Raw genomic sequence first — 16,730 nt, 5'->3', positions numbered from 1 at the left:
CCTCCAATCCGCCAATGTCTGAGTTCTTAGGTCAGGTATGGAATTTTGAAATGTGATTTTTTTTTCATATGTGCCAACTAGTGTGGCGTATTTGCACGAGCCACGATGCTGCGAGTGCGTGAATCGTTGATGATGTCCATGGGATGACACGCCACGCCAGAAAAAACACACGCAATACGCGCAATCACTCAAGCAGCCTACATATGATCTGGTGATATCACTGCGGATCAATGACATTTCTTTGCGTTCACAGTTTCAGCGAGCAAAACTGCACATAGAAACGATGATTGGATTTACAGGGGAAAGTTGCACCTTACGTGATATATCACCTAGGTGATATATCACCTGCGGCCGTTTGTACAAACATCGCGGAACCTGTGATGTCTAAGACAACACGTATATTTGTGACTGCCGGTTGCTGTGACATGAATCTTTTGCACCCAGCTATTGTCCCGGAACCCTGCAGGTTGGATTCGGATTCCACCACACGTGATTCGTAGAGGAAGGGCATGCTAAGGTCAGAGCCCAATCGAGTCCTATAAAAGCTTTCTGAATTCTGAGGACTTTGGGTTACACGACCTGCAGGTGCCTTGCAAGCAAACCATGGCATGCCTACGTCGTGCACTCGTCTGGGCGTTAGCCATGTGGCTGTTGTTCCAAGGGGTCAGTGGTGCCGGCGCAGCAAGCAAAGACATCCCGCGAGCGCACCCAGACATCGATCGTAACATGGATCACAGACGTGCTGCCTACAGCACACTTGACAAGAATGGTCATCAGCAAGAGTATTACGAGTTCAGAGACAAAATCAGACGACATGTGGAATCGAGCGGAGGGGCTTTCGCAGGGAAAATCCCAGAGCACCTTTTCGACTTTTTCATGAAAGGCAACGACGAGTTTTGAGGCGCCTGTATGAATCGTACTGGCAACGCAAGGTGCCAGGTTGGCATCTCGTAAATCCCAAAGATTTACGTCACAATGTGCTGACCTAGGCTCTGCCATCGATAGCAGACTGCAATTTGCGAGATATATCGTGCTAGGGCATATCCAGGCATGAGCTGGCTGTCGAAGTTTTATCAAGCTTCAGCACCAGAGTCAGGCTCTTTTCATTTTATTTCAGAAGGCAGCTCCATATGAGCGGTGATGGACCTTGCGAGCTCTGTCACCACACATCTTAAGGGGATGAAGCCAAGTTCTAATATTTTCATGCCTTCCTGATAAAGAGGTGTTAACCACAAGAGATGCTAGCCACATAACATGATGATGATGATGTTTGTGTAAGCTGAACTCATGCAAACGCCACATCAGGGCAGTACGTATGCACATTTGAATGAGGAGCTCGAGGACGCATGTGAACCCAGCATGCCACTCAGATGGATGGCTGGGGTTTCATCCGCCCTGCCCAATCAATAATGGAAGCTGCAGGGCCAACCAACGGTGCGCGGGTTGCCCAAATGAATAGGATACTGGCTCTGATGTGTGCTACATGAACCATCGCTTGCACATGGCAGTGTACTGGTGATAGCCAATCTGATCAGAAAGTTGACACGCTGTTGCTTATTGTCAACAATGGCCTCGTGGTGGACATACATGGAAAGGCAACATATGTGGAAAGGGTGCGTACATGCGTCCGATCCCACCCTCGTCGTGGGCCACGACGCCACAGGTGCCACCGACGGTGGCACTCGCCGGTACGTGACGGGCCCATCCTATTCAGGGAATGAGTTCGCTCGCATAGCGCGCTCTGGCACCCTGAGGCTCAGGCTGAGCGACCATTTTGCTGTGAAGTGCGATATGGATATCTTTATGACATGTTTCCTTCCTTTATGAGGATATTTGTTGGATGAAGTCGCCCAGTCTCGTTATCCAGGCACATTCACTACGCAGCGACATAGTGTCTGTTGGAACCGATTGACGATATACGTTTGAGTATCGCAGCGTTCTTTGCTTCAACATTAGTCGTGGCGGCATGAACAGGCGAACGGCTCAGGAACTCTCACGATTGTTGTGTGCAGCTGTACGACATCAGAATTGCCAGCTTCATCGATGTGCAGCGTTACGCACAGTCTGGCATGTCCCAGATGCTTTTTTTCAAACGCGTTCGCCGTGGCGAACGTCTGCACATCTCACGGAGGCTGGGCCAGGAGCACAACTCCAAAGGCGAAGCATGTTCATCCAAACGCAACCGACGCCAAATCCCAGCAGCCTCATGTTCCTTCCAGGTAAAAAGGTCATGGAGACAGGCAGCGCTGATTTTACTAGCGCTAGAGAAGCAATGGCGTCCCCTCTTGCTGTCAAGTTGTTCCAAGTGGACGGAGTACAGGGTGTATTTTACGGCTCTGATTTCATTACGATCAAGGTGCGTACCATCCAGATGCTGTATGGTCAAGCAGGTGTACGTATGGCCGTGCATATGGCAGGCTGATGGGCCACAAGAAGCGTGCTTGTCAGGGCTTGTTGAGGACTGTGGTCTCGCTGCGCCTGCCACGATACCCCTTGCTTAGCCTGCCGTGCCCAGCATGCCTGATTGACTACCCTATGCGCATGCCGATCCATCCGTGTCGTCCAAGCTTGGTCGCCAACATGGACGTTTCTCGCACAGTCGAGACTATCCGTCAGCAATTTCTCGTTGATCCGGAGCGCCAACAGCCCTGCCGTGTGTAAAAAAGATACACACCACTGCCTGCATTGCATCGTGAAACTGCAGCAAACTTTCTGGCCTGGTAGTACGTTCCCCAGCTTCCTACATGGCAATACTACTCAAGGATGGTGAGGCAAATTGGCCTTGTCAAGGTGATGCGCATGAGCACAGAGGGAATTAAGAATGGGTTTGAGCAAGATGTGTGATGTGTAGAAGCAAGAAGATGTCAGCTGGTCAGTGGTGAAGCCTCAGGCCTTTGCGGCCATCATGGATCACTTTACAAGTAACGAGCCGCTCTTTGTTGATGGCCACACATCCCCGTCAGACACTGCTATATCAGAGGATGACTCAGAGGTGGTTGCCATGATCAAGGAGTTGTTGGAGACGCGAATAAAGCCTGCCGTGATGGAAGACGGGGGCGACATTCTCTTTGTCGGCTTTGACGAGGTGACTGGCGTGGTCACTCTAAAAATGCAAGGGGCTTGCAGCGGTTGCCCGTCATCTGCTGTCACACTCAAGAGCGGCATTGAAAACATGCTCATGCACTACATTCCTGAGGTAAAGGAAGTGGTACAGTCGGCGCCGGATGAGTCTGAGGAAGCTGGCGTTCAGGCATTCAACAACCTAGAGAAGCATTTGTCAAACTAGATGCTGTGCTATCTCGAGCGATATTTTTGTTCGCAATTATAAGCAATAGGCTGTATTTGAATGGAGCACGAAGTGTATGGATATCGCGATGAGCTTATCAAAATATGGGGATTGCTTACGTTGTTCGCTTCATTTTCATCGACGCACCGAACGGTGGGGTGCATTTCTACTGTGGAATGTTTCGCATGCAACAGAACCAATCTTCGTATGCCGCAAACGTGATGTTTATATAGCATAAGAGATGACAACTTGTACCTGACAAGAAACAAAGCTCTAGGCACGTGCTTAAAGCAAGCCTTATTTTCGCAGTACAGTATGTAATCTCATTTAGGAGATACATCATGAGATAAACCCTTGATTCATGCTGACTGATCATATGCACACTTAGTCAAATAGTATTAGATTCCCAAAATCTTCAACACATGAGTGTCACAAAAACTGGGTGCCGTGCTTGTGCTTTTGATGTGCCAACTGTTGCAGGCTCATTCGGTATCTTGAACGGATATATGTTGCAGAAAGTTGTTGCCATCCAGCTGGAAGGTGCACATGTACCGGTATAGGTATCGTACATTCACAGCACAATGACGTAAGTCATGTGTTACAAGCGACAGGGCTGGCAAAACAGGAAAAAACACAGAAACTAGCACTGAAAACAACGTCACAAACTAAGACAAAACACACAAGAAAACCAGCAACCTAAGCCACGCCGGGATCTTCCTGCGGTGCATCACACCCTGCATGGAAGTCCGAGCCGACGTTCACGGCGATACGAGAGAGGGACCTGAAGGACATGCGCGCGTTGCCCTTGCAAAAAACACAGCTGAGCTCCCGACTTAAATAATGACGTAAGTGTTACAAGCGACAGGGCTGGCAAAACAGGAAAAAAAAAGCACAGAAACTAACACTGAAAACAACGTCACAAACTAAGACAAAACTCACAAGAAAACCAGCAACCTAAGCTACGCCGGGATCCTCCTGCGGTGCATCACACCCGGCATGGAAGTCCGAGCCGACGTTCACGGCGATACGAGAGAGGGACTTGTAGTACATGCGCGCGTTGCCCTTGCACAAAGCACAGCTGAGCTCCCGACGGACGCCACGTACGAAGGCAGCCTTGGACACCCGGTTCCCCCCCCCTGCCGCCAAGTCGCCAAGCTCCGAAAGGAAACGCGAGGCGGCGGAGCCCATGCGGCCAAACGACTCCACGGCGAGTGGGATGAAGTCGTAAGCGGAGCCCTCCCCAAACTCCTCGAAGGCTCGTTGCTTCCGCAGATCCGCCTTCGCTGCCGCGGATCCGGCAACCTCTGCGGCATCGCGAACAAACGATGCGGCCACCGGGTGCGTAACAACGCAGTCCATGACGCGGACGCGGCCGTCCGGCCAGACAGTCAAAATATCCCCGCGACGAAGACCAGCAGCCCCCTGCGCCCCCGCAGCTGCAAGGCTGCTGTATTGCGGCTCCACGCTAGACGCGCAGCCCGCACGGTGGATGGCATGGCGCCAGCCGAAACCCAGTAGTTATGGCGCATCGATGCCTCACCTGCATTGCGGTTGCACGAGAGAGCGTAGTCCGGCGTCGTGGAGTCGCCGGCGGTGCAGTGGCAAGGCGGAACATCCACCGCCGTTGTCACCCCTAGACCGAGCAGGTGACGCCCCGCTGCAAAGAATTCTCCATTGCTAAGGCGCAAAGTGGGCGCGGTGGGCAGCGCAGTTAGCCACGCAGATGCAGGTCCACAGGACGCCCTGCGGATACACGCCGCCGCACGCCGACCGTCTACGGTGGTAGTGTCGCAAGCTTCGAGGAAGGCCGCGCCCAAGCGATCGCCAACGAGGCGTGACACGGACTTCTGAACCCCAGGCAGCTCCGCTTCAACAAACTCGGTTGGCAGGTCACGCGCGCTCTGGTCCCATTTGCATGCCTCGGATGCATCATCAAAGACACGTTGCCAAGCGGCCAACAACCCCGGCCTTGTCACACTCGAGAAAGGCTTGCATGCATCCGGGCCTTCCTTCATAACCGCTTGCGCTTTGGAGGCCCCCGCCACCAGCGCCGCGTCTGCGACAAGCGACGTTGCGTCGCGCAGCCCAAATCAGCCGTGCCGCAAGGGGAGTTTGAGCTGTTGAATCGCACTCACTGACCGCGCTCCAGTTACAGGCACCTGAAAAAGCGCAACAGCGGCCGCTGTAATGGCTTCCTCCACTCGCGCAACGCTGTGTTGCAGGGAGCCCCACGGCACCGTGCGCATGAGGTGCGCCATGCGAAGGGACAGGGAGGATCGAAGCAAGGCAAAGTGTGCCTGAAGACTGACCGGCAAGGCCCTGAGTTTGTGAATCTGTGCGATAACGGAGTCCGCGCGGGCGTCCAGGGTCGCTGCCTCGTACCTGTCCGTGCCGATCGGCGTGCCGCATACCGTGATTCCCTCCGGGCAATGCATGATGCCCAGGTCTGCCGCCAGCGCCGCAATTGCCGGCAAGGGGCCCGCGGTGAGCGCACACTTGAGCGGCTGCACGCGCAAGCCAACGCTCGCAACCCCTTGCGCCCCTGTGAGCGCGAGAAACGCGGCACGCAGCGCGTCCACTTTGCCAACCAGGCTGATGTCGTCGGTGATCGCCATTGTGGCGACGGTGGGCGCCGCTGCTGAGGTGCGCTCCAGGATCGGTTGCAACACAAGAGCAAAGAGCAGCATGGCCAATGTGTCGCCTTGGCGCACCCCCATGCATGACTGAATCGGAGGAGTGTCCGCCTGCGCTCCAATAACATGCAGGTTTGTAGGGGCGCCGTACGACCACTGAACGTACGCCAACAACGAGGGCACGTGTTTCTGTACCGCCTTGAAGAGCGCCGACCGGTCCACTGTATTGAAGGCGTTTGCCATGTCAACGGTCAGTAATGCCGCCTCGGAGTCGGACGCCAGCGCTGAGCGGACGGCGTGTGCAAGGGCCTCTACTCCTCCAGATACGCCCACCGCGAGCTGGAGAGGCGCAAGTGAACGACCACGTTTCTCGCACGTGGTCATTGCGCATAAGCCTGCGAGGCGGTATAGCACTTCTCCTATCGCAATGGGCCTTGCCCCACCGTCGGGCTTTTGCAAGCCCACGAGGGACGAGTCTAGCAGCGACGGATGGCGCGGGAGTTTGCCCGCAAGCATGTGGTTGATGAATTTAAGGGTGGCATTGAAGGCCTCGGATGAGCCTTTCACCGCAGCTAGCACGTGCTCGAACGTCATGCCGGTGGGCCCACCTGCCGAGCCGCGTTTGGCCTCGAGTCGCTCCAGAGCGCGCTTGAAAGTGTCCTCGTCAACGCGAAGCGGCGGAGTGTTGTCCTCCAGCGGGGCCGGGGGCTCAGCGAATGGATGTTTCTCGCGCAGGGCCGCGATGATGTTATGACAGGATGAGTTTAGTCCTGATAAATAACTACAGTTAAGTAACGTATCCTGATAATATTCAGGAGGGGCACAGTATAGTTCAGTGCAGTAAAGTCCCCTCTCGAAAGAGTACCCGAGAGCTGACGATAGTGACCAGTTAGTAACCAGTGACGTCACTCGAGGGATAATCAGTGCAGTAGATTCGCCGGGGTCTGAGGTCGGATGTGCGGTCTCCAGAGGGGATGCTCAGAGACGATTCGCATATAAGAAAAGTACAGTACAGTTTTCGGGACTTCTTCCGGATCTGGGGCTTGAGAGGTAACTCGAAGGTCTTTAATTGCGATCGTTTGGCTTGCGAATCTGCTACCTCTTTCGAGGTTATCTTCAGTCTGTGTAATCGGCATAAACCGAACCATTAAGTTGTATCTAGTATTGTGCTGCCATTACATTTTGGCTCTTCTGCAGGGATCTGGCCAATTTGCCAATTTCCGTTGTTCAGTAGAATTATGTCGACGGACGCTCAGACCGAGGCCGCTATGCGGCGTGCATTTTCCGGCAGCGACATGAATATAGGTGAGTGCTCTACGTAGCCGCCTTGAAAGTATGTTTGGTCCGACTGATAATAGTGTTAGGGATGTTCTCGAGCAGTCCGAGTTTTTCAGTGAGGATGCGCCCTACCTGACGGATAAGGTGTTATCCGTCCAGTCGGACCACAATTTTGCATTGGTTGACGCAGCAATAAGTAAAGTTTTAGCTGCGCACGTATGTGCGGTATTAGAAGTCGCACGATATGCAAAACAGTATTCAGTCGGCCTTAAGGCCATGATCAGTACTCCTGCATATCAGGACCCAGCCGACCAAGAGGCTCTTAGCTCCCGAGTAGGAGACCTCTACAGTCAGCAGTTTTGGAAGGCTTGCAATTTACAAGGGATTGCGGACCTGGCCACAGAAGTGCCAGGCAACAGTACAGTAGCAAGTAAATTCCTTGCAGCCATCGATGTTTTCCCAGATGAACTAATGGACGAAGCGGATCCATCACTGGGGTTTCTAGTAAAGTCACCGATGGGCATTCCAATGATTCCCGCGCTTCTCAGCAGCGCTACAGTGGGAACCATGTTCAGTCTGCTACCTCCAGTCGGGCGTGCCTTGTATACGTCGTCAACACTGCTCCTGACGAACACCGAGGCAACAACAGTCGCCATCGAAATGGCCCTTCTCGAGCTTCACAAAGACAGTAAGCTCTCCAGTTTACAAGTTAGACAGTTCGCGGGCGCGGAATCCCCGCGTGGAAGAGATTGGTGCAGGATTCTTATGAGGCTGGTGACATTGTTGTCGTTGGAGATCGCGGTTATGGAAGCCTTGTCACGAACAGCGGACCTCTTCCTCACCTTCCCTAATTTCAACGTCATGGGAGGACCACAGTACGAAATCAACCCAGGGCTAATAGTGCCTTATGCTCAGGAGCAGACGGAGCAGCTAAAACAGCTGCACCCAGACTTCACCTACGGTACTACATACGATCTGCCAGGTGCTGTCGCACTTACTCCTGTTGCGCATAAAGTCTCTGCCTCTGACGGCATGCGATTTCTGGAGTCTCAAATGCGTAATAAGTATAGTAATTATCGCATGCCCAGCACCAAGAGCACGCAACAAGTCTGGGTAGATTGGTTCACCACCATCGAACGACTAGTACAACAGTTCCCCATCCCTCACAGTATCGTAATCGAGAGTTTAACATCGGGCATTAGCAACGATGACCAACGAATCTATGGATGGAGGGGAAAGTGAACAGTTAACAATACAGGGAGTTCAGTGGGGTGTGTCCGAGTTCCTCGGACATGTCAAGGGTCAAGTTTTAAGTACAGTAACCACCAAGCAAGCCGCCTGGGTGGAGCTCCAAAATCTGGAGACCACGTATGTGGAATTGACGGACTGTGTAGCGCTGAGCACGAAGATCCACAAGTTATATCAGCAAGTGTTCGACAGTAGCTCTTTGGAAATCGAGCCAGTTTCTTGCCTGCAGTGTATCAGGAAAGTGCATGAGATAGTAAGTAACATCCATGTCAGAGTAAAATAACCTCTTCAGTCTCCAAAGCGTGGAGAAATTTCACAGATTTCCAGTCTACAGCGTTGTTTCTACAGTTCGTAAACCAACGCTTGCACACGGCACAAGCCACAGTCGCTCTGTCGAACGAGTTCATCCGTGTAATTTGTGCGCAAATGGTCGCAGCCCACGACATTTACACACAGTTGCATCCGACCACTAGTAGTAGCACCCCGAACCGCAGTAGAAGTTCACATGGTGGCTCCGTCATGTCCATGACGCGCGGTCGAGGTGCAGGTCGCCACAGTCACAACAGTGAGTCGCCGCGCGGTACGCGACGCCCCCGCGCAAACAGTATGCCACCCCGTGAGGAGGCACGCGTGGTCCGCGGCCGTGGAAACGGTCGCGGCGGAGGTCGACGGGGAAGTCGACACAGTACGGGTGGTCGCCAACCCCCGCAGACCCCCGCGTCCTTAGGCGCGTCCTTTCAGTCCACAATCGAGCGCACAGTACAGGCCCTCAACCAATATGCACCCCCCTATTCCGATTAAAGGCGGGGCTGCCTCCCCTCACCACGCAGCAATGCTATCAGTTAGTAAGTCAGGGGAAGTGCGTGGTCTGTCAGGGAGACCATATGTACAAATCCTGCCCGCTCAACGGACACCCTGTCCACGGCGCAGAAGTGGCCGAGTACATGCAGAAGTATCGGGACATCAGGAATAACGTCCTCTGACGGTGCGGGGAGGAGGACTTACAGCCAGAGGTTCCAGTACCACCTCCAGTTTTACCAGCTCCTCCTCCGCGCAACCAATGGCAGGACAACGAAAATGCTGCCAGGTGCGCTCGGACTATTCACTCTGATGAGGAGTTAGATTTGTGGCTGGGGGTGATGTCATTAGAAGATGATACTACCTTAAATATCACAGGCAACGAACTGTGTGATGCCCATGCTGCACTGAGACATATCTCAGAAGTGAGTAAGTCAGGTTACGAGTTAAAAGTAGTAATGCCTATGAAATTAAAAAAAGACAAGGCATTTACTCCCTGGTTGCAAGAAGCAAGGACTGTACAAAGTACAGAATTAGTACCCCAAGCAGCAGTACCAAGTAATAGTGTTGTGATGAGTTTCAGGCAACAAGTACCACCACTCATGCACACACGGGCTGATGTAGCCCATGCCCATAAAGCTAGTTTCGATGTTCGCATCGGTGGGGCAATAGTGAGGACATTGTTTGACTCAGGGGCCAATGTCACAGTGATAAGTAGAAAGTTCCTACAGAGAGTGGGGATCTCTTGGCAGCCTAGTCAGTCCACAGATCGGATTGGAGGCATAGCTGGAGCTGCCAAGTGCTTGGGAAGTGCCCTAGTATCAGTAAAATTAAGTACTCAGCACCCTGTCTATCGTATGCAGGTAGTAGAGGATGCACTGCAAGGGGTATGACTGCATTATAGGCGATGACCTAATGTAGGAGTATAGTATGGGCATAGTGTACCAGGAGAAGTTAGTAACAATTACCATATTCAATGGTACAGAGAATCAACGTACAGTCCTCAGTAGAAAGTTATTGTTGTCTAAAATCTCACCTGCAGCCATGCTTTCCAATAGTCAGACCCCTCAGAGCCAGGAAGGTCCAGGCTCTTGGAAAGAATTCAAGAAATTGAGTCATGACATTGCAAAAGGAACTCAAGTAGCGTTCAAAGTTCAGCTCTTCACCAAGGAGGATGAAGAGCTCCAGTCACAGCAAAGTCCAGTCAGTAACAGTGCAGAACCAGTTAAGTCAGCAGCTCCTGAGAAGTTGGCTTCAGTAGTGCGGAAAGTTATAGATAAACACAGTGGTCCAGGAGGAACCTTATGTGGTAAAATTCCACCACATACCCATGCTGAGGGCTTTGAGTGCAAGATTGAATTCAAAGAGGGTGCCAAGCCAGTTTACTTAAGACTGTATCGGCTAACTCCGTTAGAAAGGACTGAGCTCATCGAAAAAGTACAAGAATTCATCGAAAAGGGATGGATTGAGCCCAGCTCATCCTCTTGGAGTTCTTCAGTCCTGTTTGCCCCAAAACCAAACGGGAAGTTGAGGTTTTGTGTTGATTTCAGGCACCTCAACCAAAGGACTGAGAAGGATCGAGGTCCTATCCCCCATCAAGGTGAGCTCCTTGACAGTCTGCATGGCTCCAGTGTATTCAGTGCTTTGGATTTGGCTAGTGGGTTCTATCAGTTGAAAATGGAAGACAGCAGTAAGCCAGTAACTGCCTTCCCCACACCGTATGGATTGTACCAATGGTGTGTGATGCCCATGGGGTTAAGTAATGCTCCTGCCATATTCCAACAAGCTATGAATACGATCATGAGGGATCATATCAATAAGGGCTATTGCTTAGTATATCTAGATGATATTATCATCAAGTCCAGTAACATGCAAGAGCATGCAGTACATCTAGATAAGGTCCTGAGCTCTCTGAAAGAGCACAACCTGTTCTGCCAGTTACCAAAGTGCAAGTGGGCACAATCCCAACTCAATTATTTGGGTAACCTGGTTTCAGGTGAGGGGGTGTTGCCAGACCCTGCTAAAGTTAAAGCTCTAGATAAGTGGGAGCCACCACTTGAGCTAGTCAGTGAGTTGGCTGCAGCTGAAAGTGAGAGTAATCAGCGCAGGGCTACCTCTATCGAAGAGAGTATAGCAGATTTCTGGGATTTATGAATTACTTCAACAGGTTCATACCCAAGTACTCAGAAATCGCGTGTGTGTTACACACACACACACACGCAAAAAGCTCCCCCTAAGTGGACTGCAGAGTGTACAGCAGCCTGGAACAGTCTCAAACAGTTACTAAGAAACGCAACTATGATGTTCCACCCCGATTTCGCATTACCATTCCACGTATATAGTGATGCATCTATAAAAGCAATCGGGGGTGTACTAGTGCGGTTCAAAGACGATGTGGCATACCCAGTAGCATATGTCGCACGTAAGCTCACTCCAGCAGAAGTCAATTACACCACCACTGAGCAAGAGCTCTTGGCAATGGTGTATTGCTTCGCACAGTGGCGCTGCTACTTAGAGGGCAGTGATGTAAAACTACACACTGATCATGAGCCTTTGACGTGGTTAAGTAAGCAGGTAAAATTTAACCGACGTCAAGCCCGATGGATGGAATTCCTCGCGAGCTTTCAGTACGAGATCCTGTATATTCGAGGTGATCGTAATGTGGTGGCGGACGCCCTCAGCAGAATGCTGACCCCACCTAGTCAGTCTGAGTTAGTTTTGCCTGGAGATAACTGGCCTGACGTGTGTGTGCTATCCAGTTTTCGATCCAGTACAGTCAGTGGAGGAATGCTCAGCGCACGCAGAGCGCAAAGCAGTTCTCCAGCGCAAACTACAGTCAGTTCAGGTCGACCTACACCGCCGGCTCGAGATCTTGTCGGATACTCTGCGAGCCCTGCGGGAGACCCACAGTCATGTCGCGGATCAGTTGGTCCGCGTGCAGCAGCTGCAGGAGTATCTGGACACAACGTACACGTTGTCCTCCTTGGCGGCTACACCCGCCGCTCTTACCGGGGAGCGGGCGCGGGCACAGGTGCCGGCGGACCGGCAGGGGGTGGAGGCGTCCCCGCGGCCCGAAGCACAAGAGGAGACACCCGTCGAACACGTGCAGGAGCATACGACTCTGGTATGCCTCCACAGAAACGTGAACGATTTGCTGACGATGTGTTTGAGCACCATGCAAGCATTGAGTCAGCGCCTGTTCTCCCCACAGACCCCCATGCAACATCGGATCCGAAACTCAGTAAGTCAGTGCATGGAAAACGTGACATTGAGGGTTACCGAGGGATGGTGAGAGCTTCCGAGGCCCCTTTGATGCCACACAGTTCAGTTGTCTCAAGTAAGGGTCGTGAGAACAGTGCAAGGGATGAGCAAATTGACGCCACTCATCTCACCAATGAATCGGGAGTTGGAGGGACACCAGTGTCTAGTCAACCTGAGTTGTCTCCCACTCTAGCAGATGAGGTTGACCCCTCATTAAGTGCGTACGAAACATTGGCAGAAGAGTTGTTTGAAAGAGTCCGGAAGAGTACTCTCACTGACGATGAGGTCTCAACAAGTGAACAACGCAGTAAGTTAGGACTTACAGAAAGTCCTGAGGGAACCCTTTTGTGGAAGAACAACCTCCTCTATGTACCTAGAGACAGTGAGTTAAGAAATGACATACTGTATTGGCATCACGATGTGCCGTGGTGTGGACACTTAGGTATTCAGAAAACACTGAACCTAGTTCAACGTCAGTTCTGGTGGCCTGGCATTACCACCGATATAAAGAACTACGTCCAATCATGCTACAGTTGTCAAAGTGATAAGCCGGATAGGCGCAAGAGAAGACCTCCGCTTACACTAATTGAATCGCCCAGCACCTGCTGGAGGACGATAGGTGTGGATCTTATCACAGATCTGACCCCAACCAGTGAAGGGGGTTACAATGCAATCGTAGTATTCTGCTGTCATCTCAGTAAGATGGTCAGACTGATTGCAACGCATACCACTCGCACAACCCAAGGGTTTGTGAAGCTGTTCTTCAAAGAAGTATTTCCTCATTATGGGTCCCGACAAAAGTAGTCAGTGACAGGGGACAGCAGTGGAACTCTCAGTTCTTTAAGGCCTTGTGTGATGCAGCAGACATCCGGCTAAGTACGAGTACAGCCTACCACCCACAAACCAATGGGCTGGTAGAACGTACCAATGAGGTAGTGGAGACAGCTCTAAGGCATTATGTGGGCGCAGATCATAAGGATTGGAACGATAAACTGCCCTTCATTGAGTTTGCCTTGAATGACATGTACCGTGAAACCACTGGAAGTACGCCGTTCAAGATGAACAGAGTTACAGTACCGTTAGCACCTTTTGAGGCCGTGAAGAAACGGATAGCTCATAAGGAAGGTATTGCAGCACCCAGTGCAGAAGTAGCCAGTTGGGTGGGCATGTCATCACCAGGTGCCAGAACCCTTCTACAAGCCCACGAGGAGTTTGCCAGGGCTAGACAAAGTGTCCATTGGGCTAACTGTAAAATGAAGGAGGCTTATGACAAGCAGGGGGTGGTACGCCATGAGTATGTAAGAGGGCAACCAGTTTGGATGAGTACTCAAAATATAAGGCTACGACACCCCAGCTTAAGGCACAAGTTCAGTCCCAAGTTTGTAGGTCCAGTACAAGTGTTAGAAGTCAGTGAAAATGGGTCTACAGTCTTATTAGACCTCCCAGCCAGTCTACAGATACATCCAAGAGTTTCTATAGCCCTAGTTAAACCATACATACAAAGAGAGGGAGCAGGAGTTACTCCAGTGTGGGTGGATGGGACTGAGGAGTGGGAAGTGGATGCCATCACTGATCATAACGTAGTCAGTTCCAGATCTAAGAAGAAGAAAGGTCTAGTTGAGTTTCAGATAAGGTGGAAAGGACATGCAGAGCCTCCCTGGCATGAGTTCTCTGATTGTGAACACAGTTTAGAAGTAGTGCAGAAGTATCTGGGTAGCTGCACCCAGCAAGTCAGAATGAAAATATACAAAGTCCTGACCCCTTTAGAGAAAGGCTGGTTGACAGGAGTATATCAGCAGGAAGCCTTATCTGCATAGTCAGTACCTTGTCACTAAGTTCCCATATACATGCAGGGAACCGAGGAGGAACAGCTCGAGCGAGCCATCAAGTTCTCCTTGCAGTCTAAGTCAGTCGAGGATTTCGCCCGAGCCAGCGGGGAGTACGACGGGCCGTTGTCTCAGTCCGAAGTCGACAGTAAAGTATTCAGTTTCCGTGAATTCCTCGCGCAGAGTCATCAGTTATCTCCCCAGCCGCTCGAGGAGCATCCGGACATCAACTTCATAGCTGACGTCCGCGGTCTCGAGCAAAACCTGCTCGACGTGCTGAAAGCGGGGCACAGGTTGGGTTTCCTCACCCACAGTATGGACCTGATGGAGCAGGTCCAACAACAGTCGGCTCGCTTAGTCGAAATCCAGCAGCAAAAGTGGCTGCAGATGCAGCTCGACCCAAATGCTGCTAGTACGTCACGCCCCCAGAGGCTCGAACCAGCCGCAGTTGCCGCAGTCAGGTCGCAGATAGCGAATTTGCGTGGGCTGGGCCTCGCAGCAGCCGCTTACCCAACTCCCTCAGTCGAGGCGTTGGATGAAGTAGTAGCGGATATCGGTGGGGATGTGACCCCAGAGTACGGGTCTGAGCCCGAGTCAAGTCATGTGGACTCCATGGAGGAGCCCCCGGGAGTTGTGGAATCTTATTATGGCAGTGATGATAATAAGTATCCGGATGATATCCCGGAAAACAACTGACCACAGATTTGATTCCCCGTATCAGTTCAGTTTCATACAGTCAGCTTCAGTCTTCGATGTTTAGCATGTGAACTCATGTAAATGTTGCTTAAATGTTGTCATCCTCCATAAGTTCAGTTTCATTTAGACCTCTCGCTTACCGCTTAACCATTGTTTAACCATTGTTTATGATTGTTTAACCCAAGTTAATTAACCCGTAAAATTCAAATCGGCCCGTCAAGCAACTCGCTTAACCTTAAACAACTGGCTGCATCAGTACGCTCAACTCAAACAAAAGGCTTCAAGAGCACGTTTAACTCGTAAACAAGCTGCCCAAGCGCCGTTAAGGATGCTGCGACGCAAGCGCTGACTTCGTTCTGACGAAATCCTGCCAAGTCATCATGGAGAACGCCTCTTCTGATGTTAGACGCTCAAATGATGAATCTGAAGCAGCCATCGGTGCTGCGGCTACGGGCAGTGCAAGGCCCACGGGGATTGGGAGTAGCAATAGGGTTGCAAGCGCGTCCTCCAGGGAACACGTTAACTGGAGCTCCCTTGCCAAGAAGGGAGGATGTGGCTGTACTGGCAGGAGCCAAGTCGTCCAGTGGCTCTGGGAGTGGGAGTGCTGTCCGTTCTGGTGCGCCTGGTCGCAAGAAAGACTGGATTCACGAGCATTGGGTGCCAGTGGAGAAGGGCAAATACAAGGACGACGATCCCGCTGCTGACTCGCAAATGTACAGGGACAATGCATTCATGCAATGCCTGCACTGCCTCGCGGAACGCAGGTACCAGCCCTCAACAAAGTTCAAGGAGCACCTGATGACAGCATGCGCAGCCTTTGCCAGCTCTGATTCCTGGGCGGACATCGATGTTCAGCAAGAACTGGCCAGAATCACGCTTCGACGATGCTTAACTTTAAGCGTAAACAATTGATAAAATTCACCCACAAAATAATTTTTAACGCCGTAAACAACCCTTGAAATTCAACTTTTAGGCGTTTTAAAAAAAATGGTATGTACAGGTATTAATTAATCGATGTTACTTAACCCGTAAAATTCACCTGGGACAGCATAAGCAAGAGGTCTAGTTTCATTGCACCATGTGTTGTATTGGCATATGACACAAGTCGCATTGAGGGGGTGATGTGTTATGACAGGATGAGTTTAGTCCTGATAAATAACCACAGTTAAGTGAAGTATCCTGATAATATTCAGGAGGGGCACGGTATAGTTCAGTGCAGTAAAGTCCCCTCTCGAAAGAGTACCCGAGAGCTGACGATAGTGACCAGTTAGTGACCAGTGACGTCACTCGAGGGATAATCAGTGCAGTAGATTCGCTGGGGTCTGAGGTCGGATGTGCGGTCCCCAGAGGGGATGCTCAGAGACGATTCGCATATAAGAAAAGTACAGTACAGTTTTCGGGACTTCTTCCGGATCTGGGGCTTGAGAGGTAACTCGAAGGTCTTTAATTGCGATCGTTTGGCTTGCGAATCTGCTACCTCTTTCGAGGTTATCTTCAGTCTGTGTAATCAGCATAAACCGAACCATTAAGTTGTATCTAGTATTGTGCTGCCATTACAATACCACATTGTGTTGTCAGTGTTGGCCTTGGCGTATGCAGCCAGCATTTCGCGTTGTGCTTGCACAACGTGTTTTGCTTTTGGCTTGCATTTGAGCACTGTGTCCAGCAGCTCCACCGCGTCTTCAGGCACTGCTTCATTGTCAT

The 16,730-nt window shown here is 51.4% G+C and overlaps 1 pseudogene; it reads left to right on the top strand.

Moving 5' to 3' along the window:
* Positions 1-1,566: 1,566 nt before the first annotated feature.
* On the top strand, positions 1,567-3,286 carry LOC149809289 (nifU-like protein 4, mitochondrial pseudogene; annotated as a pseudogene).
* The last annotated feature ends 13,444 nt before the right edge of the window (positions 3,287-16,730 follow it).

The sequence above is a fragment of the Nuphar pumila genome, unplaced genomic scaffold, assembly GCF_984573655.1.
Source record: "Nuphar pumila unplaced genomic scaffold, dmNupPumi1.hap1.1 HAP1_SCAFFOLD_1448, whole genome shotgun sequence".
Lineage (NCBI taxonomy): Eukaryota > Viridiplantae > Streptophyta > Magnoliopsida > Nymphaeales > Nymphaeaceae > Nuphar > Nuphar pumila.
This window is presented reverse-complemented; position numbering and strand designations above follow the sequence as displayed.